Source organism: Ursus arctos, unplaced genomic scaffold (genome assembly GCF_023065955.2).
Source record: "Ursus arctos isolate Adak ecotype North America unplaced genomic scaffold, UrsArc2.0 scaffold_1, whole genome shotgun sequence".
Taxonomy (NCBI): Eukaryota; Metazoa; Chordata; class Mammalia; order Carnivora; family Ursidae; genus Ursus; species Ursus arctos.
In genome coordinates, this window is record NW_026622763.1 from 40,859,044 (window position 1) to 40,872,294 (window position 13,251).

General features: G+C 37.5%; 2 protein-coding genes across 11 annotated transcripts in view; one reads left to right on the forward strand and one right to left on the reverse strand.

Annotated features, from left to right (window-relative positions):
- Positions 1–8,922, reverse strand: part of BAZ2B (bromodomain adjacent to zinc finger domain 2B) — a 398,115-nt gene extending 389,193 nt beyond the window's left edge. For all 3 annotated transcript variants that reach the window (XM_026492708.4, XM_057317991.1, XM_057317996.1), the window contains exons 1-2: positions 8,727–8,922; positions 7,091–7,272 (exon numbers count right to left, since the gene is read on the reverse strand). The gene's annotated coding sequence lies outside the window, so the exon portion shown is untranslated. The remainder of the gene's footprint in view (positions 1–7,090; positions 7,273–8,726) is intronic.
- A 44-nt stretch (positions 8,923–8,966) lies between these two features.
- Positions 8,967–13,251, forward strand: part of MARCHF7 (membrane associated ring-CH-type finger 7) — a 47,615-nt gene continuing 43,330 nt past the window's right edge. For 6 of the 8 annotated variants that reach the window (XR_008961257.1, XM_057318098.1, XM_026492730.4 and 3 more), the window contains exon 1: positions 8,967–9,075. The gene's annotated coding sequence lies outside the window, so the exon portion shown is untranslated. Of the gene's footprint in view, positions 9,076–11,387; positions 11,426–13,251 lie in introns of all 8 variants that reach the window. The other 2 variants (XM_044381550.3, XM_048214072.2) reach the window with 2 other exon arrangements.

The window sequence follows — 13,251 nt, forward strand, 5'->3', positions numbered from 1 at the left end:
TACATTGCACCTTTTCTCAGTGCTTGGGTGTTGTGTTCTGTTTTTTTACATACTTTTTGTTCTCTTTGATTTTTTGGTTTTAAAGGGTTCTATTGTCATACACTCTAATTCAGAGATTCTTTCCTCAGCCATGTCAGGTGTACTGAGAAATCCATCAGAGATGTTGTTCTTTTCTGTTACAGTGTTTTGTTTTCTTTTTCTCTCCAGCATTTTTTGTTGTTGTTGCTGTTCTTTCTTCCTATTTCTATGTCTCTGCTTACTTTCTTCAGCTATTTTTGTGTGCTGTCTACTTTATCCATTAGAGCTTTTAGCATATTAATTAATCATAGTTGTCTTAAATTCCTGTTCTGTGAAGAATCTCAAACTTCAGAAATTGTGCATGATGTGAAACTGGGGTGCTATGTTAAAAATAAATATATGATAATGACAACAACAAAATTTCACCATCTCTGCTATGTCTGGTTCTGATGCTCGGTCTGGTTCTGATGCTTGTTCTATCTCTTTAAATTGTGTTTTTTTTGTTCTTTGGTATGCCTTGTAATTTTTTCTTAATAGTCAGATAAGATATACTGGGGTAAAAGGAACTGCTATAAATAAACCTTTAGTAATGTAATAGTGGGGGGGGAGGCGAAGCATTGTATAACCTCATGATTAGGTCTCAGTCTTTTAGTGAGCCAATGCTTATGACCACTGTGAACTTCACAAGAACTTTTCAGATTTGTTTTGTTTTGTTTTGTTTTCTACTGCCTTAGGTGGGACAGGATGGCTAGAGTTAGCTGGAGTGGGTATTTCTCTTCTTCTGCAAGGAAGGCTAGAGCTGGCTGTAATTGGGTATTTCTCTTACCCAGATTAGTTAGGCTCTGATAACACCTCAGCAGGTTAGGTTTTGGTTAACTAGCTTTCCCTGAAGGCAAGGTTTGTTAAGAACATAGTGATCTGGTGTATTTCAAAATGGTTCCTTTTCCCCTTGCCAGGGAAAATGGACTTTCCCTTGTCAGAAGTCCAAGAGTTATTTACTTTGGGAATCTGTTCTAGCTCCTGAAGGTGAATCTCATGACATTGTGGTGGCCTATGATTGGGTCTCCCTGGAGTTGTTAAGTCTCAGAATTGTCCACACTGAGCCCCCAGCAATTCAATTATAGTCCAGGTTTTCCTATCCAGGCACCTGTTCCTGTGGTGGTTTGAGCTCCTGAGTCTCTACTCCTATAAGCCACAACTCACTGTATTTGTCTGTCTAGATTTGTCTCTAATCTTGGGGGTAGTGTTTGCCTTGTGTCCTTCTCTCTCTTATAAATTTAAGAAGTGCTGCTGATTTTTCAGTCTGCTCAGCTTTTTATTTGTTGTTAGGATGGAGTAGGGACTTCTAAGGTCCTTACATGTGTAACCAAACACTGGAGCCACACTATTCCTTGATTTTTAACAGGAATACATGGTCCCATTCTTAAGGACTAAGGAACTGTGTCATTTGTTTTTTCACAAATGAAAGTAATTTATTCATTCATCTATATGAATAGATGGAATGTTAAATTAAAAAAAATTTTTTTTTCAATTCAGGAGAAAGGGGAAATGCTCTCTCACTACTACTTTAAAAATAGCAATGTAATGTTTAAAAGTTGAATCTGTATTTAAAAATTTACATTTTATTCTTAAAAGCATTTTTTCCATCTACCTTATATTAATAAGGTTTTACTCTTTTCCAAAACATTCTCCTGAAAAAGTTAGAAATATTGCTAGTCCGTGCCAATTTTGCTATGAACAAAGCTTAAATTCTACACACGGTTCTGCTAGCAAGAAAAGTCTTCTAACCAGGGTGTAAAAACTTCTACTCAGTATCTAAGAGTTGCTTTTCTCTCCCTTTAGTTGATTTAGAAGCAAAGAGTTGCAATAGTATATTTAGGTCTTTCTATACATTTTTTTCCATTGAAGAGAATAAATGCTAAAAGTGTCTATGTGGCTTGCTTCCAAGCATAGGTAAGACTAAACACTAACAGTTTTTATTTCTGAACATTATCAGGAACAATTACTAAAATTTAACTTTAATGTCTTTACTCAAACTTTTTAGATACAAATTTTCATCTAGCCAATTAATTTCTTAATGCTATAATTTGATTAATGTCTTATTTATTCAGATTAAAGATTATTAATAAGGCCTATTAAAATCCTGATATATAACTTCACGAAAATAATTGCATTTTAGAAGTACTCTAGCAATTTATAACACAATGACTAGTAGCAAAATTGATGTATCAAGAAAACATTTGATTATCAACCTAAAGAAATAATGCCTAACACAAAACAGTCACATCAATATATTTATAAAACCATTAAGGGAAGCCAAAATTCATTAAAGTTGTATTTCATATTTTCATTCACATCCTAGGACCCTAATATGAAAACACATGTTCAAAACTTTCAACTCAAGAACTATTTGAGATAAAGTTCATAAGATTAAAAAATACCTAAATAAATGGACTTTGAAACAGCAAAACACTTTCCTGAGAAAAGCCCTTCCACAATTTAAGCACAATTAGCTGTATGCAAACAATAAAGTACTGAATTAGTACCTCTAAGAACTGAATTAAAATATAATTTTTCAAGTAGAGCATTCTTAGCTTTTAAGAGAATAATATTCAAGCCACAACAAAATCAACAAGTACTGCCAACATGTTTGTGTCCTGTGATAAAGCTAAGAATTATAAACATTAATTATAAATGAAATATTTAAAGCATGTCACTGTTATCATAACATTTATGATGACATAATGTAAAAAAAATTTAGGATTTCTTCTGTATTGTCCATGGTACAAATAGCCTACTTGCTGTTAAGAATGGCCAACGCTACATGGTGAAAAACTGAGACTGGACGCTGGGATAGGAAACATAAGCTATAAGATAAGAAGCTAAGTAGTTGGTGACTAACATAACATAATAAAAAATTACTATTAAAAAAAAGAAGCTAAGTAGTATATATGTGTTTATGCATATAATTTAAAAAAAATTATGATAAAATAGAAAAATATTTATAAGGTTTTTTTAAAAAAGATTTTTTATTTATTTATTAGAAAGAGAGAGAGAACAAATGGTGGGGAGGAGAGGGAGAGAGAGAGAGAAGCAGGCTCCCTGCTGAGCAGGAAGCCTGATGCAGGACTTGATCCCAGGACCCAGAGATCATGACCTGAGCCAAAGGCAGCTGCTTAACCAACTGAGCCACCCAGGTGCCCTGATAAGGTGTTTTTAAATAATGGTGCATATTCAATGGCTTTAGCAAGTTGGTGAGAAAAGGAAATGAATATTGGGAAAAAATTAAGATAATTCCTAGGTAGGTTAGTAGTATAACATGCATTGTATATAATGCAAAGCCAGTTAGGTGTATTGGGTGATTCTGGAGGAAAGAGAGTTACCATTTCTCATTATTGAACACATAGGTGACCAAAAAGCAGAACAGTTTCAATATGTAAAAAGGATACAAAAGGGACCTAAACAATAGTTCTCTGCATAATTTATAGTTCTGAGTAGTTTAGTTTTCACAATAGAAAATCCAGAAATAAATCCAGTACAAATTTAAAAATTCAATGTGTGACAAAAGTTATACATAAAGACAGGATTATTTAAGAAATGCTGCTAGCATAACTGGCTACCCATTGAATAGAACATAAATTGTATCCTATTATCTTATTCCATATACAAAAATTAATTTGAGTTTAATTAAACATAGTCTAGAAAATCTAGGATACTACAGGACACAATCCAGGGATAGGTATGACTTTTTACACTAAGCTAGAAACCCAAAAGTTATTAAAGAAATCACAGAAACATTTTACCGTATGAATGTATCTTTGGCAGAAGATACTAAATAGCAAGTCAAGAGAAAGATGAGAGCTGAAAAAACACTATGAAGACAGGACAGAGTGGTACAGCTATCATAACAGAAAACAAAGGATAAACATTCAATATAAATAGGGATTTAGGTAAGAGGTACTTTTGGTTGAAAAAAGCAAGATGAATATGCACATTGCAATTTGATAATATTTTATAAAATAAATTGTTAAAAAAACCATGAGACGTTCTCTATGTGGAGAGAGGAGGAGAAAGAGAGCGCACGTGTGTGTGTGTGTGTGTGTGTGTGTGTGTGTGTGTGTTTTGGAACTATTTATTTATTTAGGGAAGAGAGAGAATGCACATGCACTGGGTGGAGAGGGGCAAAGAAGGAGGGAGAGAGAGAATCCTAAGCAGGCTCCATGCCCAGTGCGGAGCCCATCACTGGGCTTAACCTCAGAACCCCGAGATCATGACCTGAGCTGAAATCAAGAGTCGTGTGCTTAACCAACTCTGCCTCTAGAACTACTCTTTTAAGACTGTGATCATGCAGAAAAAAGTGCAGAAAGATATTCGCCAATTTTGTAAGAATATTTGTAGAATAGTAATTAGAGGCAGGAGAGCCAAATTATGAAGGAATGGGGGAAAAAAGCAAGAGAAAAGGCCTGTACTAAAATAGCTAGTATGCATAATCACATACCTACATTGTTATAAAATCATACACGTGAAGAAAAATTAAGATAAGAGGGGATAGTGACCAAACTTGCCAGAGGGAATGCCCAAGGAATTTGTTATCAGTATTTGGATGCTCTGCTACTTATAGTCTCATAAAATGTAAATCTAAGTAGCCATGGAGGTCAAATATTATCATTCTGATGTGTGTATATTTAGCTTGACAGAGTCAGTCCAATATGGTTTCACAGTTTACTTGAAGAGTCAGCAAACTTTCTGTAAAAAAACAAATAGTAAATATTCTAGGCTTTCTGGGCCATCTTGTCTCTATCAGAACTAATCAACTCTGCCACTGTACGGTAAAAGCAGTCATAGGCGGTGATAGTTATATTTTTTTGAGTTAACAGTGAATATAGAGTATCAAGTTATTTAATCAAACATGAATTAGGCATTGCTGTGGAGATATTTTGTAAATGTGCTCAACATTTACAATATGTTGACTTTAAGTAAAGGAGAAGATCCTTGATAATATGATGGGCCTCATCTAATCAGCCTTGAGAGCAAAAACAGTTTTTCTGGAGAAGAAATTCTGCCTTAAGACTATACTATCCATTCCTGTTGCAGTTTTTGGCCTTCTCATCTGCCCTACAAATTTCAATGTTAACAGCCCCTACAACTGTGTTAGCCAATTCTCTACACACATAAATAGATAGGTAGTACTATTATGTACTATTTGTTCTGTTTCTCTGGTCAATGCTGACTATTACATAGACAATACATAAACATAGCCTGCCTGTGTTCCAGTAAACTATTTACAATAATAGGCAGTGAACCAGATTTGGTCTGTGTACCATATTTTTCCAACCCCTAATATTATTAAGAATAAGAATAGTTGCTTTTTTTAAAAAAAACCATATTTCAGGCAATGTGAAATGCGCTTCATGTATGAATTCCAAGTGCCTCATAAATTGGGAATTGCTTTTGATCAGCTCATATATTCTGGGGTAGCTATATGAGCAAGAATGAGAGTCCTAGACCCACTGAATTCTTGATCATGAGCTTAGGTATGGTTTTTCCGAGAGGCGGGTTTTTTTTGTTTTTTGTTTTTCCCCTTTTTTCAGTGAGGGTTTTAAAATGGTATTCTTTTTACCTGTTTTTATATTGTTTCATCTACTAGCTTTGGGGATTGAAAATTATTGCAGTAGAAATCAACCAACAGAGTGTCTTGGATGTTTATTAAATGTGGTACCTTCTGATTAAACTCAAATTTCTAAAATTCCCTTCAATTAAGGGAAAAATTAAAATTCACAAAATCACTAAATAAGGGGTTTATCATTTTTGGAATGAAAGGAATTCTTTACATCAAAGATTTAAAGCACAGGATCTTTAAGTAAGAAGGAAGAGTCTTAGGGGTGCCTGGGTAGTTCAGTCGGTTAGCCATCTGCCTTCAGTACAGGTCATGATCAGGTTGTGAGATCAAGGCTTGTGTCTGGCTCTGCTCAGCGTGGAGTCTGCTTGGGATTCTCTCTCTCCCCACCCCCAAGCGTGCTTGCTCACTCTCTCTCAAATAAATTAATAAAATCTTAAAAAAGTAAAATTACCCAAAACTTTAAATAGTAGATCCCCAAACTGGTTGATGCCACAAAGTTTCCTTCTCCGGGGATTAATAAAATTCCCATTTAAGAAGAAATTGACATCCCTTCTTTTCAACTCAGGGACCTCCCTATAACCACTCTTTTCTCATCCCTGGTATTACCTCCCATTACTCAAAAGCTTAAGAAATAACCTACATTTAAAAGTGGCTTGATTTATAAAAAGCAAACATGGCCACATTTTTTCAAGATCACATGGTTTATTCAAAGTGAAGAGTATCTATAAGATTGCCCTTACATAGAGAAGCTTCTTAGGTTAGGTTGTAGAATGACAAAAATGTAAGGAAAATTGGAACTTTTAAATTCATTATCTGAAAGAGAATTCTCTAAGCTATCAGGTAGCTGAAGAAATGTTTAACCATAGGAGGAAAGGGCTGTTATGACCATGATCAAATGACAGATTTATAAAGTAGAAGGGGGAATTAATAATAGTAAAGAGCCTAATTAGGAGAAGAAGGCAAGTTCAGAAATGGAAACCAATAGGAGTGGTGTGGGCAAGTGGTGAACCAAGATATTTAGACACAAAAAGGTATGTCAGAGTTGTTCATAAGGACAAAAAGTTTAGCAAAGGAAGGTTAATTAGGAGAATTTTGTGCAAAAAAAGATAATTACAGAGTCTAAATTGGTCAAACAGTTCTGAACTCAAAAATTTTGCCTGTCAATCATTTTGTACTTATTTTTAGTTCAGAAAATATAGTCACCATTGTAACCCATCTGTATCCACAATTTCTATCAAATTGTCTTTAACATAAGAAAATCTCAATGATTATTTGTTGATAATGATAGTTACATGGAAACTCAAATCAGAGAAGGTATTTTAAAAAACAATAACTATCCATTCTTAAGGAATAAAAACATAGTTAGCAGTGATCTTCACCCAATTACTAACATCACTAAGAAATGGAAGTCTGGAAGGTATGTTTAGCATAGAAAATTGGTGCCACACTCACCTCTGCTGATAACATCAGTTCTGGGTGGGGATGAAGCCATAATCTGCCAAAATCTGAACCATTCTTGCCGGGTTTGGGGGTTCTGTGGAGAAGTTACTGCTGCCAGGTCTGACTGCCATAGCTCAGGAAAATGGTGCAGTCATTCCTCTCACCGTAGAAAATACTTGAGATGTTTAAGGGACCTGTAAAATATTAAGCCCCAGAAACACAGTATTAGATGTGGTTTAGATATGGAATACAATACCTAACAGTTATGGAATGCTTACTGTGTTCCAGGAACTGATGCGTTATCTCATTTAATCCTTTCAACAACCCTGTGGGGTACAGGTATAGTTATTAACCCTATTTTACAGAAACTGGGTTAGCAAGGTTAAGGAATTGCTCAAGACAAGAAAGGTAGTAAGATAAGAGGCAGAGCTAGGATTTGTACTCATGCAATCTGGTGCTTCAAGTGTGTATATCCATAGTCACAATGCTAGAGGTATATTCAAACAGGCTGAGAAAAAAATGTGTTTCCTAAAAAGGGCAAATTAATTTCCTCTAAAGTAATGTGCTCGCTTTATTCCATAACAGATGCTCTTTAACTCACATCCTAAAAAGACAGACTGGCATTTACCTGCCAACTTTAAATAATAATAAACTTTAAATCTTTAAAATGTATAATATTTTATAATTTATTTGTAATAGTGAAGCATAGACAGTTTGTCCAGCAGAGTGAAATGGGATAAGTGATAGTGCATACCCTTCAAATGAAATGACAAAAAAAAAAATACATATAAACCTCATACTTCATTAATTGGAATTATTTGAATCCAATGCACTGCTTAAAACCTAATAAAATAGGTCACTTTAAAAATCAGGTGCCGTGAGTAAGCCTACAAGTTTCAACAACTTATCTTTACCGGTAAAGAACTTTTACGTTTGATAAATTATTCAAAATATGCACAATATCACCTAAATCCACGTAATATCTAAATCCACATAAATTGTGGCTTTCTTCTCTAACTTACTCCCTTTTATTTTTTACTAATCATTTACATATTAAGTTTACCACATCTACAGGTTTTTCAAAGTTTCGCCTAATTTTCACCAGACCATTTACCTCCCAATTTTCTTCCCTCTAAGTGAATTTTCACTGCAAAATCTGTCGCTACACTATCATAGATCAGTATCACGATTTTAAAAGACATGAAAAAGTACACCACCACCAAGCCTGAATGACCACCAAGAAGGAACGTCGGGAGAAACCGGCTCCTACTGAAAGGGGAGGGCTCGCAGACCACAAGCAGGGCGGGCAGGGAGCGGGAGGAGGGGAGGTCGGAAGAGGCAGTGCTTGATTCAAGTCAATAAACATTCGCTGCGCCACTTACCAAGAGCCCCCCCAAAAAAAAGAAAAAAAAAGAAAAAAAAATAGCTGGGCGTAGGTCAAGCAATGGGTCCTGCAGGTTTGCGGGAGGGGGCAAGAGCCTATGGCGAGGACTCGGGGGCCGGAGAGCGGTATGGCTGGATCAGAGCCTCTCGCCAGCCAGGCGAGGGCGGCCAACTAGGGCCAGGCCTCCAGCGCCCCGGTCCCGGCGTCCGCACCCTTCGCTGGCCCAGCCGCCAGCCCGCCAGCCGACCAGCCGCAGCTGCTTACCGGTGGCGCCTCGCTGCCTCCCCGGGGGCAGCCCTTCAACGGTTGCCGCAGTCAGAGCACCACCCCGCGGTAGGGTACGTCGAGCCCGCCCGCAGCTCTCGGGTCCCCACAGCACCGCCCCTCTCGCGAGAAGTCGGCGGAGTCCGTGAAGTGGGGGGAGGAGAAGAAGGGAGGGGCTCTTAACGGTGGCGGCTGGTTCTGCGCCGGATCCGGGAGAGGGCCGGGCGCCATTGTGCTTCTCTGCCGACTGCTCTGCCTCAGTTAGGGGCCTAGAACTCCGAGGAGGAAGGCGGTGGTGTGGTCGCTGCGAGCAGGACGCACCCTGTTCAGTGCCAGCTCGGGAACAGGGGTAATAAGCTGCGGCGCTCGGGCTTCTCCCTCTCGGAGAGTTGGTTCTAACCAAGGCCGCGTGGGGGAGGGGAGGAAACGAAGTGCAGGCCTGGGGACGCGGAGGCTGCTTGCCCGGTCTTTAGTTGGGACGGAGGAGCGTGACCGGCGCCGCGGTTAGGAAGGGCGGCGGGCGCAGCCTTCCGCCGGTGGCCTTTCGTCTGGTGGTGGAGTTTGTGACGGGTAGAGGGGCAGATTGTACGTCTTCCTTATGGACGTGGGGTCGGCGAGGGCAAGGGGCTTGGGTCCTTCTTTGGTCTTTGGCGGCCTTCTCTTGGATGGGGTAAGGAGGATCCTCCGGAGCCCTGCGGGCCGGGAGTGTCACGAGTCAAGTAGTGAGCGCCGTGTGGAAGGCGGGGAGGGTTGGGACTCCGCCAACACGGTCTCCAGTAGAAGGGACTTTGCCAGCCCTTTAGTTGCGGTGAAGATTTGCTCATTGATCGCTCCATTTCTTGAATATCGTGATACTTTGGGAGTTGTTTCGTATCGTGGGAAATTGTATGTTCTTCAAATTGAAATAGTTGATATATATATATATGTATAAAACCTGTTGGCATAAGAACTGAAAATATAGAAGTCACCAGTTGTAGAATATCCCTCATTTTGATGGAAGTGCGTAGTGAAGATGAACATGTACGAGGAAGCACCATAAAATAAATACTACAATTATTTTTTTTTCTACGTACACATGTAGATAGTAATAAATGGGGAAAATCTATCTTGGTAATGGATTCGTCACGACTAGTGTCGTTTGGCACTACTGAGAGTAAATATGCCAAAGTGAAATTGAATTTAGTAGGATTTTTTTTAAAATTTTGTAGGACTTTTAGTTCTTTTTGTAAATTATTTTAAACCTCCCCGTACTCCCTTCTCTCCTTTCTGTCTAAAGGTAAGGTAAGGTTAAAAATGAATTTTTGATTTAAAAACCAAACAGTATACTTTCGTTAACAAGGCAAACACATGGTGTAACTAGATTTTTTTCATGAGGATAAACATTTTGTTTCAGGAACGGGGGGGGGGGGTCAGTATTTCATTTACAGCTCTCCGGCGTCTTGTGAAACAGTTGTGGTGTATGAGGCATTTAGAGTCAGATCTGGGTTTGAGTCTTAATTTTGCCATAATTATTTAACCTCTTCCGATTTCCTTAGAAACATAGTTTTCCTTGAGTTGAGGTGAGGATTAAATTAGATGAAGTAGCAGGTAGTAGTCAACACCTAGGGGATGTAATGCTCTGGGAGTGAATTTTTAATGGATATAAACAATTGGAATTGACACCTAAAATCCAATTGTTTATATTCTGGTCAGAATAACTTTAAAATTTTACTCTGCCTGTAATATCCCCTTCCCTCCAATAACGTATTTATATAAGTTCCATAATACAAATGTTTTTAGATAAGAACTTTTTACAACTTTCCCTTTGCTCTAAATTATGCCACAGATGTAAGCGTGTGGATATGTGTAGTCTTGGCTTCTTTCCAGAGTTGCATGCAGGGTCAGATGTCTTAAATAAGAATGATTAAAAATTCCTACTTAAATACAGGTAATTACTCTTTGCTGCGGTGGCAGGAGAGCTTATTTTCCAAGATAAAGCACAAAGATTCTCTTATATAGAATGCACATACATTCTACATGAAGATGTCAGATAATCAACTGAGACATCATCCATGGCTCTCATGCAGCCAGTTTTTAAAGAGCTCCATATCCATTTCATACAACTCTTCATCTGGCGTATGTTCAAGAGTTGCCCATGTTTTAATATTTTAGGAAAATAATAGTGCAAAATTATCAAATTATGTAAAACATTTTTTGATTATTTGTTACTCGTTGTATTCTGGCTAGTAGACCAGGGCTTCACATTACAAGAATGAGCTTGACACTGCATCCGCCTTCCACAACTCACAGTTTAGTCATGAGACTAATGTATAAACAACTACTGCTATTATCTCAGTGTAAGAACGTAGTAGTACTGTGGGAGCACAAAGGAGGGGTGTTTAACCTTTGGGGAAATTTTTTACAGGAAGTATTGCTTGAACTGAGATGTGAAGATGACTAGCAGTTTGATAAGGAAACTGCAAAGTCATGGTATCGTATTTTGTTTTAGGAATGGACAATTTGTTCCCGTAGCTGTAACAAATTGAATGGAAGGTGACATGAAAGACCTACTGTTTTAGAAAGTGCTCTATGCTGTTGGGAATGGAAAGCTATTGTGTCCCTGAGCCCAATAAAAATGATTTTTAGATTATCTTTACTGACAGCATTCTTCTGTTACTGCAGATCATTAAGTGCCAGTAATAAAGAACAGTGGGAAATGCGTAAGTGGAATGCAGAGTGAAATGCTTGCATCAAACCTTATATTTAACCAACAAAATAAACTTAACTAGTAAACCTTTTAACTCTTAAATTTAGCAGAATTAACAACTGATCACATTAGGATTACAATGTAACATGAGGAAGATTTTAAATTACTTGTTGTAATGAAATAATTTATCTTCTCATAGATCATTTTATAGAAAGTCTATCTTTAATACAATTACTAAGTAGTAAGATGAACCCAAGGGTGGGTATAAAATTCTAACTTGAGAGTTGGCTGGGGTTTAATTTTCATTGATCTTAACTTTTCTATTCTGGTCTTAACTCATGTGGTCAAAACCGGTTTTTCTTGCTCTCAAATATATTTCTCTGTGGCTCTACCAGTTAGACTACATAAGTTGAACATCTGGTTTTGAAATCACCTACTACTCCACACCCAGTTTTGTCATCAGCTTTAGAAGAGGGCAAATTCTGAACCTTAAAAGCTAGGTTCTCACCTTTTATTAGGATCATTGCACCCCAGTGTAATGAGTTTCTCACCTTCCAGAAGAAAAACCCTAAAATGGTGTCCACTCTAAATGAAGATTGAAACTTGATATTTACAGATTAAATATACTTCAGAGGAGAACAGATTATCTTACAGAGTAGACTTAATAGTAATATTTTCTCGTGAAGTTGTTAAACCATTTTCTAATTATTATTTAAGGCATGGGTATATCTTTGTGTCTTAAATATGTCATCTAAAAACCCAGAGGCAGTTTTTTAGAATACTTTCTGTTGTGACCACGCATGGCTTCCACACCTCCATGTTCACTAGCATCAGTAAAACACTAGCATTTGCCATTTAAAATATATTTTTCTCCCAGAAGCAGATTTTTTTAAAGAAAAGGTACCAAATAAAGGTATTTCTTTAACCTATTACCTAGACCTGTTTCTTTACCATTACCAAACAGAGGTAAATAATGGAATTATGTTTGCAGTTCTAGAAGTCTCGTGGCTATTGAAATAGGTATTTTGTGTGATAACTCTGGCCTTTATGCTATGAATTTATTGTATAGTAATATTGTGCTCTTGATAATTCACTAACTGCACCTCCCCTAGGTGTTTAAGAAAAATCTAAATTAGACCCTGAAATAGAAACAGATTTTTCATAGACTGGGTACATAATGATAATTGTAGCAAAATTAAAATTGGGATGAGTTACGAAACTTTATTGCTGCATAGGAAACCACCTCAAAATCTAGTGGATTAAACTTCATTGCTGCATAGGAAACCACCTCAAAATCTAGTGGGTTAAAATTACGGTTCTGTGTATCTGTTGAGCAGTTCTATTGGTTTTGCCAGGGTTCACTCTTATACCAGCATTCACCTGTGAGATTTCTCAGACCGGAAGGTCCAAGATGGCATCACTCACATGTCTGATAGTTGGTTTTGGTTGACATTTAGGCTTTGCTCCATGTGCCTTAATGACATGGGGGTCCCAAGACAGCATTCCAAGAGAGTGAAAGTGGAAGTTACAAGACTTGCACAGCCTTGCAGATCATGTAATGTCACTTAACACTGCATTCTCTTAGTCAAAGTAAATGTCACAAGACTAGCCCATATTCAAGGGGTGGGGAAAAGAAGAGTTTACCTCCAGCAACATCACAGTATAAAGAGGTATGTGTACTTGGATGGGAGGGATTTGGAGCCATGTTTTATAATTTACCACAAGTTGCTTACAACAGTTTAAGTACAGGCATTCTTAAAGATACCATGATTGGGATTTGCTTTAAAATAGAGAATGGTAAAATAGACTGTAAGGTAGGTCAGATGTTGATAATTGTTG